Below are 12,268 nucleotides of genomic sequence, written 5' to 3' on the forward strand. Positions count from 1 at the left end.
AAGAGATTGAAACCATCCTGGCCAATATAGAGAAATCCTGTCTCTACTAAAAATACAAAAATTAGCTGGGCATAGTGGCACGCACCTGTAGTCTCAGCTACTCAGGAGGCTGAGGAGGAGAATTGTTTGAACTTGGGAAGTGGAGGGTGCAGTGAGCCAAGATCACACCACTGCACTCCAGCCTGGGCAACAAGAGCAAAACTCTGTCTCAAAATAAAAAAAATTAAATTAAATTAAAATTTAAAATAGGCTAAGGACTTGAAAAGACATTTCTCCAACAAAAATATACAAATTACTAATAAAAGCACATGAATTGAAGCTCAATGTCATTAATCATTAGGGAAATGCAAATCAAAACCAAATGAGATGCCATTTGACATCCTCTAAGGTGGCTATAATCGAAAAGACAATTAAGTGTTGGCTAGGCCCTGGCACAATGGCTCATACCTGTAATGCCAGCTCTTTGAGAGGTCGAGGCAGGAGGATTGCCTGAGCCCAGGAATTCAGTTGGAGACCAGCCTGGGCAACATAATGGGATTCCGTTTCTACGAAAAGCACAAAAATTAGCTAGGTGTGGTGGAGTGCACCTGGAGATCCAGCTACTTGGGAGGTTGAGGTGGGAGGATTGCTTGAGCCCCAGAGGTCAAGACCACAGTAAGATGTGATTGCGAGACGACGCCACACTTTTAGACGAATTTTCGTCACTCACCGATCAGCCGATTCCCAGTGGAGGAGCCCCACGGGTCGCCAGCGCAACTCTTGTGGCCGCCGCAGCGGTGCCGGCATCTCGGCGCAGCAGCTCTTCATGCAGAGCCAACGGGACTACTTCCCCTACTGACCGGAGTTTGGAGCTCCGGGAAGTCAGAGCCGCTTGATGCGGACTCAAGAGGGAAGCCAGACCAGAGATTCCCGGGCAGAAGAGCACCATCAGTCTTACCGCTGCTATTTAGGCTGCCACAGTGGGTTGCTCGGATCCCAGCACTGGGAATCAATAAGTCGGACGTCGACTCAGAAAACTAATTAGAAAGGCGGGTCATCTACAATGAAGGGGAAAAAACAGCCTAAGAAGGCCGAGTATACTCAAAATCAGAACCCATCAGCAACGGAACAAGCCCTGACGGAAAAGGACTCATTAGATACCGAACAAGCCCTGATGGAAAAGGACTGTGTTCCATTATCTGAAGTAGGCTTTAAAAGGTGGATGATAAGAAACTTCTGGGAGTTAAAGGAACTTGTTCTAACCCAATGTAAAGAAACTAAGAACTTGGAAAAAAGGTTAGATGAAATGTTGAAAAGAATAGACAACATAGAGAGGAATATAAATGAACTTATGAAGTTGAAAAATACAACACGAGAACTTAGTGAAATATGTACAAGCTTAAACAGCCGAATGGATCAAGCAGAAGAAAGGGTATCAGAGGTCGAAGATCAACTTAATGAAACAAAACGACAAGACAAGAATAGAGAAAAAAGGATAAAAAGGAATGAGCAAAATCTCCAAGCAATATGGGACTATGTGAAAAGACCTAATATACGCTTGATTGGTGTACCTGAATGTGACGGAGAGAATGAATTCAAGCTGGAAAATACTCTCCAGGACATTATCCAGGAAAATTTCCTAATTTAGCAAAGCAGGACACTATTCAACCCCAGGCAATACAGAGAACACCACAAAGATATTCCTCAAGAAGACCAACCCCAAGGCACATAATCGTTAGATTCACCAAGATCGAAACGAAGGAGAAAATATTAAGGGCAGCCAGAGAGAAAGATCAAGTTACCCATAAAGGTAAGCCTATTAGGCTTACAGCAGATCTCTCAACGGAAACCCTACAAGCTAGAAGAGAGTGGGGGCCGATATTCAATATACTTAATCAACAGAACTTTCAGCCCAGAATTTCATATCCTGCCAATTTAAGCTTTACATTTGAAGGAAAAATAAAATTTTTTAGGAACAAGCAAGTACTCAGAGATTTTATTACCACCAGGCCTGCTTTACAAGAACTTCTAAAAGAAGCACTATACACAGAAAGGAACAACCAGTATGACCCTTTCTAAAAATACACCAAAAAGTAAAGAGCATTAACATAAAGAAGAATTTTTATCAACGAAAGGACAAAATAGCCAGTTAATATCAAACGGCAGCAACCCTAAATTTAAATCAACCAAATCTCCCAATCAAAAGAGACAGACAAAATCTAACGGTATATCCAAAGATATACATAGACTCAAAATAAAGGGTTGGGAAAAAAAAGTACCAACCAAATGGAGAGCAAAAATAAATAAATAAAAAGCAGGAGTTGCAATTTTCACATTTGACAAAATAGATTTCAAAGCTACAAGGATACAAGGATAAAAGGATTAATGTAATAATAAGAGATCTTAACACTCAGATACATAAGACCCATAATGAGATTTAGATTCAACGAGACAGAAAATTGATATCAATATCCGGGACTGGAACTAAGATCCAGAACAAATAAACTCAATAGGGCTCTCCATTTTAAACACACAAAATATACATTATCCACAAAATCTAACGATATATCTAAAGATATACAAAGACTCAAAACAAGGGGATGGAAGAAAACTCACCAACCAAATGGAGAGCAAAAATAAATAAATAAAAAGCAGGAGTTGCAATTCTCACACTTAATAAAATAGATTTCAAAGCTACAAGGATGCAAGGGTAAAAGGATTAATGTAACAATAAGAGATCTTAACACCCAGATACATAAGACACACAATGAGATTTAGATTCAACGAGACAACAAATTGATAACGATATCCAGGACTTGAACTCAGAGCCAGAACAAATAAACACAATAGAGTTCTCCATTTTAAACACATAAAATATGCATTAACCACTTTAAATACTCAAAATATTGATCGGCCATTATTGAAACCCATTTTAGGAATGAAGTAATATTCCTTTTTCCCTCTTTTTCTTTTTTTCCCCTTCTTTTTCTCTTTTTCCCTCTAAAAAAAAAAAAAAAAAAAAAAAGATGTGATTGCACCACTGGACCCCAGCCTGAGCAACACAGTGAGACCAGCCTCAAAACAAAACAGAACAAAAAAAGTGTTACTTGGAACAATTTTTGTTGGTGGAAATAAAAAACAGTGCAGGTGCTCTGGAAAACACTGGAAATTCCTCAAAAGCTTAAGCATAGAGATACCATATGACCCAGTAATTCCACTATTAGGCATATACCAAAGAAAAATAAAAACATGCATTTACACAAAAAAAGGTGCATTAATGTTCACAATAGCATTATTCATAGTAGCCAAAAAATGAAAACCCAAATGTTCATCAACTGAAGAATGGATAAACAAAATATGCTATATTGACACAATGAAATATTACTCAGCCATGAAAAGTATGGATACATGCTACAACATGTATGAATCCTAAAAACATGCCAAAAACACAGATTACAAAGGACCTCATTTTGTATGATTCCATTTATATGAAATGTTCCAAAATAGATGAATCCATAGATACAAAGTAGACTGGTGGTCACTTAGGGGTGGGAAGATTGGGAGAGAAACAGGGAATGACTGCTTGTGGGTATAGGGTTGCTTTCTGGGATGCTGAAATGTTCTAAAACAGTGGTGACAGATGCGCTACTGTGAATATACTAAAAACCACTGAATTACATACTTTAAATGGGTAAATTTTATAGTATATTAATTTTATCTCAAAACTTTAAAAACTAAGAGAAGGCTGGGCATGGTGGTTCAGCCTGTAATCCCAGCACTTTGGGAGGCCAACGTGGGCAGATCATGAGGTAAGGAGTTTGAGACCAGCCTGACTAACATGCTGAAACCCTGTCTCTACTAAAAATACAAAAATTAGCTGGACATGGTCATGTGCACCTGTAATCCCAGCTACTAGGGAGACTGAGGCAGGACAATAGCTTAAACTGGGAGGCAGAGGTTGCAGTGAGCTGAGATCGCACCATTGGACTTCAGCCTGGGAGAGAGAGTGAGACTCCATCTTAAAATTAAAAAAAAAAATAAGAGGAAATACTTACAAATAAATGTTACACACTAATGTCACAAAACTAAGGTTTAAATGATGTACAATCTTATCTCAATGATAAGAATTTGTATCACTTCTCTGGGCTCAACAACTCGTTTGTAAATTCTCAGTAACTTTAAGGTTAGTGAGAACTGTAAGACAAACAATGAACACCAAGTTGCACCTCAACACCTTAGCTTAGCATATGCTAAGGGCCTTACTCCTCTGGACCCAGCTTTCCTTCTCCCTGCTGCTGTATACTGAACTACTCTGTATTTCCTAAATATGCCCCCCAGGTTTTTTATCTGAACTTTTTTATTTATAATTACACTGCTTTAGCATCTTCTCTCTGCCTTCCAATTCCATAAATTCGCCAGCATCATTCTCCCTAATCAACTCCTATTGAAATAATCCTCATTCTTAAAGTCAAGTATTTTCATGAAGCCTGCCTTGATGCCCTTGCTGTGTAAACACTGGCCTTCGTCTAAACCATCAAAGGATTTTGTCACTCCCTTTCAGTGCACAGTAATCTAGCTCTCATCATCTTTGACAGATTGGTCAGCACACTTACAGTCGTTTCTCTCAAGGCAAAAGCACTATCAACAATGCCTTTCAGATTAAGGAGTCTCTTATTTCACTGTCAACCCATATCTCCACATAAAAACTATATGCTCCTGACTTCTGTGTCTAACTATCACATAGAGGGATGCAACTGATCCAAAAGTTCTATAAATTGACCATCAGCTTGTGAAGAAAGAGTGCTATGAGAGTTTAGTCAAAAAGAAATGACAAACAGATTCTCTGTCTTAAAGGTTAAAATGTACTCTCTCATTCTCTCTCAACTGAATGGTAAGTGGAGGAAAGACTCACGGAGCTGGAAGCAAGAATAGAAACTAGAACATTGCCAGACAAGGGGCCATAAAATAGTATGGCCATACAAGAGAGGAAACTGTAAGACAATGAAAAACGTACCAAAAAAAAGGGTGAAGTCATAAATTGGATGGGACAAGAATAGTATAACAAGAGGGGCAGCCAGGTGCAGTGGCTCCCTCCTGTAATCCCAGCACTTTGCCAGGCCAAGGTGGGTGGATCACAAGGTCAGGAGTTAAAGACCAGCCTGGCCAAAATGGTGAAACCCCATCCCTACTAAAAATACAAAAATTAGCTGGGTGTGATGGTGGGTCCCTGTAATTCTAGATACGTGGGAGGCTGAGGCAGAGAACTGCTTGAACCTGGGAGACAGAGGCTGCAGTGAGCTGAGATCGCCCCACTGCACTCTAGCCTAGGCAATAGAGTGAGATTCCATCTCAAAAAAAAAAAAAAAAGAGGGAGGAAAAGAAAACATTATGATCCCCATCCAGGAATAGAATGACAAATTCTCATGCTGAGACAGCTGAGATGTGAGGATCACTTGAGACCAGGAGTTCAAGTCCAGCCTGGGCAACACAGTGAGGCCCCCATCAAAAAAAAAGGTCAGGTACGGTGGCTCATGCCTGTAATCCCAGCACTTTGGGAGACCAAGGTGGGCAGATTACTTGAGCCCAGGAGTTCCAAGATCAGCCTGGGCAACAAGGCAAAACTCCATCTGTACAATAAATACAACAACAAAAAATTACCCGGGTATGGTGGCATGCACCTGTAGTCTCAGCTAATAAGGAGGCTGAGATAAGAGAACTGCTCAAACCCAGGAGGCAGAGGTTGCAGTGGGCCAAGGTCACACCAACGCACTCCAGCCTGGGCAACAGAGAGAGACCCTATCTCAAAAAAAAAAAAAAAAAAAAATGATAGCTTGGGCCCAGGAGCTCAAGACCATTAAGACCCGTGGGAAACATAGCAAGACCCCTATCTACAAAAAAACTTTTTTTAATTAATTGAGTGTGGTGGTACGTGCCTGTGGTACCAGCTATTCAGGAAGCTGAGGCAGGAGGATCTCTAGAGCCCAGGAGTTAGAGGCTGCAGTGAGCTATGATCATGCCACTGCACTCCAGCCTGGGTGACAGAGCAAGAATGTCTCAAAAAAAAAAAAAAAAAAGTTAGCATATTTTAAAATTAAAAAGTAAAATTAGAGTGTGAGGCGTGAGGCAAGGCCGAGCCACGAGCGACATGGGGGACCAGGAGCAGCTGCTGCAGCGGGCACGGCTGGCCGAACATGGCCTCCGCCATGAAGGCGATTACAGAGCTGAATGAACCTCTCTCCAATGAAGATTGAAATCTCCTCTCTGTGGCTTACAAGAATGTAGTTGGTGCCAGGCGATCTTCCTGGAGGGTCATTAGCAGCATTGAGCAGAAAACCATGGCTGATGGAAAGGAAAAGAAATTGGAGAAAATTAAAGCTTACTGGGAGAAGATTGAGAAGGAGCTGGAGACAGTTTGCAATGATGTTCTGTCTCTGCTTGACAAGTTCCTGATCAAGAACTGCAATGATTTCCAGTATGAGAGCAAGGTGTTTTACCTGAAAATGAAAGGTGATTACTACCGCTACTTAGCAGAGGTTGCTTCTGGGGAGAAGAAAAACAGTGTGGTCGAAGCTTCTGAAGTTGCCTACAAGGAAGCCTTTGAAATCAGCAAAGAGCAGATGCAGCCCATGCATCCCATTCGGCTGGGCCTGGCCCTCAACTTCTCTGTGTTCTACTGTGAGATCCAGAATGCACCCGAGCAAGCCTGCCTCTTAGCCAAACAAGCCTTCATGATGAAGCCGTAGCTGAGCTGGACACACTAAATGAGGATTCCTATAAGGACTCCACACTCATCATGCGGTTGCTGCGAGACAACCTCACCCTCTAGACGAGGGACCAGCAGGATGAAGCAGCAGGAGAAGGCAACTGAAGATCCTTCAGGTCCACCGGCCCTTCCTTCACCCACCACCCCCATCATCACGGATTCTTCCTTGCCACAATCACTAAATATCTAGTGCTAAACCTATCTGTATTGGCAGCACAGCTACTCAGATCTGCACCCCTGTCTCTTGGGAAGCAGTTTCAGATAAATCATGGGCACTGCTGGACTGATGGTTGCTTTGAGCCCACAGGAGGTCCCTTTCTGAATTGTGCAGAGCAGTGTATTCTGATGAGGCATTTCACTATGCCTGTTGATTTATGGGAAATCCAGGCGAAAGTAATGGGGAAGATTAGAAAGAATTAGCCAACAGAGGCTACAGTTGATATGTAAAAGATCCATTTAAAACAAGCTGATAGTGTTTCGTTAAGCAGTACATCTTGTGTATGCAAAAATGAATTCACCCCTCCCACCTCTTTCTTCAACTAATGGAAAACTGTTAAGGGAAGCGGATACAGAGAGACAACTTGCTCCTTTCCATCAGCTTTATAATAAACTGTTTAACGTGAGGTTTCAGTAGCGCCTTGTTTTTGCCTCTTTAAAATTATGACGTGCACAAACCTTCTTTTCAATGCAATGCATCTAAGTTTTGATACTTGTAACTTTTTTTTGTTGTTGCAATTGTTTAACAATCATGGATTTACTTTTTGTAACTCTTTGGCTATTGTCTTTGTGTATCCTGACAATACCATGTGTGTCAGCCCATGTCAATCAAGATGGGTGTTATGAAATGCCACACTTCTAAAATAAATGTTTTGGAATTCAATGGGTAAATAAAGGCTGCTATGGGGGAAAAAATTAAAATTAACCCATATCTGGCCAGGCACAGTGGCTCACACCTGTAAATCCCAGCATTTTGGGAGGCCAAGGCAGGTGGACAACCTGAGGTCAGGAGTTCAAGACCAGCCTGGCCAAATGGTGAAACCCCATCTCCATTAAAAATACAAAAATTAGCCGGGCATGGTGGCAGGTGCCTGTAATCTCAGCTACTCGGGAGGCTGAGGCAGGAGAATTGCTTGAACCCAGGAGGTGGAGGTTGCGGTGAGCCAAGATCACACCACTGCACTCCAGCCTGGGTAACGAGAGCAAAACTTCATCTCAAAAAAAAAAAAAGCTGGGAGGTGGAGGTTACGGTGAGCCAAGATCGTGGCATAGCACTCCAGCCTGGGTGACAGAGCGAGATTCTATCTCAGAAAAAGAAAACATTGTAACCTGTATTCCAATATCCTAATAGGTATTCATTTCTGTTTCCTTCTAGCGTATATCCACAAACCATTCAATTTTAAACTGATAATCACTCAATTCTAAAATGATCCCTGTCACCACAATCCCCTCATCCTGAGCTTTATAGCCCCTTTGTAAGCATCACAGGAGTCCTTGGACACAATCAGTTTTTCACCACATTCCTCCTGGGAGCCTTTACCTAACAAGTGACTTCAACTCTGCTTATTCAACCCCTCACCCAGAATATGGTCTTTGCTGCCTTTGACACTAACTTTATAAAAAACATTTACCACCTCTATAACATCAAGTCATATAATATTTGGATATTTAAACCAGTTTCAGTACCAAAACAACTTGCAAAGTTCAGACAATTGAGTCAATCGATAACTTCCAACATCCCCTCTGATCTCTATAATCCCAGGTCACCAAAGGCAAAGGCAATTATGATACGAACCATGATCTATCTTACTAATCTGTAGGTCCTCAACCCTGGTTTTTTCCAAACTGTCACTGCCCAAACCTTTCCACTACACCCAAGAAAATACTCACTGTTGTCATACCAACTCCCAGGCTTCCTCAAATCCTTCTGTTCAATGGTCCTTCCACTTACTTACCTTGATTTAAACCTGGTTGTCCTCCCTCAAGTATTTTCTCACATTTCTCTCTTTACTACAACCTTTACCCCACAGAGCCAGAAATAATTGTCACTGTCTTGCCTTTCTACCAAACCTTCCAGATCATGATCATCTCTTCCTTTATAGCTTCACTTTTGAGATATAAAGTTGTATCTTGTTATCTGTGAGGACTGGTTCCAGGACCCCCTGCAGATAACAAAAATCTATGGATGCTCAAATCCATGATACAAAATACCACAGGCCAGGCATGGTGGCTCACACTTGTAATTCCAGCACTTTGGGAGTCCGAGGCAGTTGGATCACAAGGTCAGGAGATCAATACCATCCTGGCCAACATGGCAAAACCCCGTTTCTACTAAAATACAAAAAAAAAAATTAGCCGGGCATGATGGCCCGTGCCTGTAGTCACAGCTACTCAGAAGGCTGAGGCAGGTAAATGGCTTGAACCTGGGAGGCAGAGGTTGCAGTGAGCCGAGACTGCACCGCTACACTCCAACTCCAGCTTGGCAACACAGCAAGACTCCATCTCAAAAAAAAAAAAAGGTAAGGCAAATCAGAGGAAATTATGTATGCTTTTACATAAAAATGTAATCTGAAAAAAAATCTGCTCTTTTCAAATATCCTATTTCAAATGGCACCAATATTGATCTAGTTAAATTCTTAGTGACAATGTAAAATGCTGGTTCCAAGAACACACTATTTAAAATAAAGGAGAAGTTATAACACTTTAAAAGAATTGAAAAGCAACCTACAGTGTTAAAAAGCTTTCATTTAGAAAATATAAATACAGTTAGCACATTGAAAAACACTGTGATTGATACTAACATATACATAATCCTGCTAACAGGTCACCTGGGTGGAGGAAGAGACACGTGTACTCTATTGTAACCTCCAAGCTCAGTGAATGCAACTAGGATCCAAATTCTTTTTTTTTTTTTTTTTGAGATGGAGTCTCGCTCTGTCGCCAGGCTGGAGTGCAGTGGCACGATCTCGGCTCACAACCTTTGCCTCTCACATTCAAGCGATTCTCCTGTCTCGGTCTCCTGAGTAGCTGGGACTACAGGCACGTGCCACCACGCTGAGTTAGTTTTTTGTATTTTTAGTAGAGACGGGGTTTCACCACATTGGCCAGGACGGTCTCAATCTCCTGACCTTCTGACCCACCCGCCTCGGCCTCCCAAAGCACTGGAATTACAGGCATGAGCCACCGCACTCAGCTAAATTCTTTTTTTTTTTTTCCAATTTTATTTTTAAGTTTATGGGTATATAGTAGGTTTATATAATATTTATGTGGTACATGAGATATTCTGATAAAGGCATACAATGCATAATAATCACATATTATGTGGGGTAAACAAGGTATCCATCACCTTGAGCATTTATCATTTCCTTCTGTTACAAACATTTCAATTATACCAAATTTTTATGTGGCTTTAAACCTCTATTTTAGGCTCAGGGCTACTGGAAGATCCCACTTCCATTCCTTAACCCTAAAAATCTCTAGTATCACTTCAAGTTATCCCAGACTTTGTCTCTCAAAATTTCACACCATAGAAACCTCATAGTACCAAAAGGTGATTATGGACTGTCAAAACTATTGAAAGGTACTTTAGTGAGATGCCTCAGTAAGATGTTGATGATGATAACAGCAACAATTATATGCAAGGCACTATTTTAGCATTTTTTGTTTTTTGAAACAGAATCTTGCTCTGTCATCCAGGCTGGAGTACAGTGGCGTGATCTCCACTCACTGTAACCTTCAACTCCCAGGTTCAACCAATTCTCCTGCCTCAGCCTCCTGAGTACCTAGGATTACGGGAGCCCACCACCATGTCCAGCTAATTACGTATTTTTAGCAGAGACGGAAGTTTCACCACATTGGCCAGGCTAGTCTCAAACTCCTGACCTCAGGTGATCCACTCACCTCAGCCTCCCAAAGTGCTGCGATTACAAGCATGAGCCACTGCGCTGGCTCCAGCACTTTGTATTCTTTATCACACTAATATTCAAAACAAGCCTAAGGTAGGTACTACTACCTCCGTTGTACTGATGAGAAAAAGTGATGAGAATTTAAACTTGTAAGCCACACAGAGAAAGCCCTAAGAACCAAGAGAAGCCTCCAGACAGAGGATGATAGGAAAAGACTGGGTTTTTTGTGTGTTTTGTTTGGTTTTGTTTTTTGAGACGGAGTTTCAATGTTTGTTTTCCAGGCTGGAGGCACTGGTGCGATCTCAGCTCACTGCAACCTCTGCCTCTTGAGTTCAAGCAATTCTCCTATCTCAGCTTCCTGAGACCATCCTGCCCAACATGGTGAAACCCCGTCTCTACTAAAAATACAAAAATTAGCTACCTCATGTGATCTACCTGCCTCGGCCTCTCAAAGTGCTGGGATTACAGGCGTGAGCCACCACCCCCGGCCCTGACTGGTTTAAATAATGGATCAAGAGGCAGAATGGGGTCAGACACACTGGTTCACTCCTATAATCCCAGAACTTTGGAAGGCCGAGACAAGAGGATTGCTTGAGGCCAGGAGTTGGAGACCAGCCTCGGAAACATAGTAAGACCGCCCCCAAGCCCTGCCTCTAAAAAAAAAAAAAAAAAATCAGAATAGTAAAAGATTTCTCAAAAGGAATATTGGAAGACAGAAGCAAGGCTTTCAAAAATACTGAAAGAAAATTTCCAACCTAGAATTCTATTATTCTATTTTCAGGGATGGTGAAGATAGTGGGTCTATAATCGCAGTCATTACTACCAGGCCTTATACGATAGACAACACTCTAGGCTTTTTTTTTTAAACAATTTCAACTTTTATTTGACATTCCAGAGTACATGTGCAGGTTTGCTACATGGTTATATTGTATGATACTTAGGTTTGGGGTACAAATGATCCTGTCACTTAGGTAGTAAGCATAATACCCAATAATGAGAGTTTTCAACACTTGCCCCCTCCTTCCCTACCCTGTCTGGTAGGGCCCAGTGTCTACCGTTGCCATCTTTATGTCCATGAGCACCTAATGTTTAAATCACACTTATAGGTGAGAACATGTGGGCAAGGTGCAGTGGCTCATGCCTCTAATCCCACAACTTTGGGAAACCGAGTTAGGCAGATCACCTGAAGTCAGGAATTTGAGACCAGCTAGCTAACTTGGTGAAACCTTGTCTCTACTAAAGATAGAAAAATTAGCCGGGCACATTGGCAGGTGCCTGTAATCCCAGCTACTTGGGAGGCTAAGGCAAAATAATCACTTGAACCAGGAGATGGAGGCTACAGTGAGCCAAGATCACTCCATTGCACTCCAGCCTGGGTGACAAGAGCAAAATTCCGTCTCAAAAGGAAAAAGAAAAAGAAAGTAAGAATATATGGTGTTTGGTTTTGTTTGTGTGTTCATTCACTTAGGAAAATGGCCTCCAGCTGCATCCATGTTGCTTTCAAAAATACGGGGCTTTTGCTGGGCATGGTGACTCACGCCTGTAATCCCAGCACTTTGGGAGGCCGAGACAGGCGGATCACAAGGTCAAGAGATCGAGATGATCCTGCCCAACATGGTGAAAC

General features: G+C 41.7%; 1 protein-coding gene and 1 pseudogene across 17 annotated transcripts in view; one reads left to right on the top strand and one right to left on the bottom strand.

Annotated features, from left to right (window-relative positions):
- The window catches only part of MGA (MAX dimerization protein MGA), a 155,337-nt gene that overhangs the window by 123,500 nt on the left and 19,569 nt on the right, over window positions 1–12,268 (bottom strand). The gene's annotated exons all lie outside the window — the stretch shown is intronic.
- LOC118144853 (14-3-3 protein eta pseudogene) lies at window positions 6,110–6,881 on the top strand (annotated as a pseudogene).

The sequence above is a fragment of the Callithrix jacchus genome, chromosome 8, assembly GCF_049354715.1.
Source record: "Callithrix jacchus isolate 240 chromosome 8, calJac240_pri, whole genome shotgun sequence".
In the NCBI taxonomy this organism is placed as follows: Eukaryota; Metazoa; Chordata; class Mammalia; order Primates; family Cebidae; genus Callithrix; species Callithrix jacchus.